The sequence below is a fragment of the Cariama cristata genome, unplaced genomic scaffold, assembly GCF_000690535.1.
Source record: "Cariama cristata isolate BGI_N322 unplaced genomic scaffold, ASM69053v1 scaffold21462, whole genome shotgun sequence".
Classification (NCBI taxonomy): domain Eukaryota; kingdom Metazoa; phylum Chordata; class Aves; order Cariamiformes; family Cariamidae; genus Cariama; species Cariama cristata.
In genome coordinates, this window is record NW_009603584.1 from 13,221 (window position 1) to 15,672 (window position 2,452).

Genomic DNA, 2,452 nt, shown 5'->3' on the forward strand with positions numbered 1-2,452 from the left:
ATCTCTCAGTGCTCTTTTCTGTTAAAATCTCATAAGTCATACAGAAAATGCACAGCCAATATAGAAAATTATTAAAAGTGGTATGTAGATTTTTCAAGTTTCTTCTACAAAAACAGAGCTATTAAAAGTCAACTGATAGGCCCTGTTCTACACAGCATACACGTTCCCAGTTCTCCTAGATAACTCCTCAAAAATGAGAATCCTTTTTATTTGTAAATATAAAGAACGTACACAAGTGTAACTGTGGGCAGACTGAGCATTTGCTTTTGGATCCAGCTCCTGCAGAACAGGCATTGCTGTTGCAACTGAAGGGCAGAGTCCTCACTTGGAAACACAATTAGCAGGGTAAGCCAGTTTCAAGATTTCCTCTGTGAGTTTTGAGGCTTTTCCAGTCACATCAGCTGTAACATTTTTGCTTTCTTTTTAAAAGTACAAGGGTTGCATATACACTCATTACACCAGCCATGGCTCCTTAGCTCTCAATACACTTAAACAAAATCCATTCACATAGTGTAACACTAAATTCCACATTTATGTTCATCCTCCAGAACATATTTAGTAAAATTCATAATTAAAAAAATTATAATTTTTTTCTCCAGGACCCAGTTTCTACAGACATAGCCAAGAAAAAAATACTGGAAAACCTGAAACCATTCTGCCTGCTGTGTTCTGCCAGCTCTTTCTGGGCAAATGAAATGAACAAAGTTTACATATGAAAAACTGATTTCCTTAGACAGTCACAGGTATAAATTTTTAAGGAAATTAATATCTGTAGTATTGTATCTATAATTACATGCATTGGCTTCAAGAATATGAAGCATTTAAACTTTGAGCCCAGTTTTGCACTTTTAAAATCATGAAGGGTTGACTTTGCTATTGAGTTCAATAGAGAAAGTATCAGTTTCTACAAAATTTTTCTGGAGATTCCTTTGCTTACACTGGTGGAGTTTTCAATCATAAGACAATTTTTTTCTCACAAAATGTTGTAATAGGCCACAAATTTTGAGGAGAACATATTTTTTGTTCTGTAATAATCATGTGACAAAGTAAAGGGAAGCACATGAATGTAGACTAGGTTCTGGAGAAATGTATTATATTTGGTTAACATAAAAATAAAGAAAAAGACAGAATAATTAATGTCTAACTAAGCTTGCCTATATGCTGAGGTAACCTTAAATATCTTTGGTTTTCTTTATTTGCTGATAAAAAGTACCTTAATAAAACATTAAGTGATGATTTAGATGCACTGCTCTCTAATAGACTGAATATTTTCAACTCTGGCTATTGAAGTTAGAGCATCTATATTAGATTGACAAATTTTATATGAAGTCTGTTCCTCTCAAATTATCCATGGGTTAAACTACAGAGTGGGTCTCTGGAAGAAAAAGTTCGGGATTTGAAGTATTTACCTGTAATGAAGGTCATAAAATTACATCCGATTATCAGTACTTACAGCAAACAAGTCTTTGGAGAAGCAAACAGTTACCATCTGCATATCAGCTCTTTCTGAATGAAACTAATAAAAGAGGCTACTCTGAACGATGAAGTGTGAAACTTCATGCTACAGTTACACTTTCTTAATCTAGTTTTGATTAATTCACACTTTACCTAACTAGAAACAGTACTCTGCTGTACACTAAACATTCTGCCTGACGAGACCAAAAATAAATCTTTGGTGAAAAGGTTTTCTTTTTCTTCAGCAAGTAGATAAAAAACTGTTCAAAAATATTTTTTTTTAATACTGTATTGTTGATCAGCTACATGCTGGAGAAAAAAATTACACTTGGAAGTCTTTGGAGGTATCTGCTGGTATTATTATAACTTTCTTTAAAGGCTCTTGTAATAACAAGGTAGTTAAAATTGTAGAAGCATACAACTCCTCTATGCAATCAACTACTACAATCAAGGAGCCCTATTGCTTTTTGTTAGTAACTACTTACACAATAAAATGTATTCAGCTCTTCAAACCTATAGGTTTTAACTAGTTCAATTATTTTTGGACAATATGTGGCTTCCTTCTCTTCTACAGAAAAAGTCTTTGGTACGAGATTATTTTTAAAGCATTTGACTCAACAACACTGTTATGAAAAGGTAAATGTGTACTGTCTGGTTCAGAACTAGCAAACAGTTACAAGGTAAAGAACTACAGTAACTAGAGGCCGATTCCTCAACACAAAACAGAACAGTAGGGCTTACTGACAACTTCTGACCACCTTTTGATACATGAGGAACAACACAGAAGTCAGCCTGGCCTAGCTAAAGGGTGACATCTTGGCCCCAGTACAGTCAATGGGAGTTCTGACAGACTTAAATAGAGCCAGGAGTTCCTCTGGTTGCTTTCTCACATTACATTTCAAACGTATTTTTTAAAGTAAAAACATATGCTTTTTTTTGTTTGTTTTTCTTTTTCTTTCTTTCTCTTTTTTAAAAGTAAAACAGGGAAAGAGGCGGA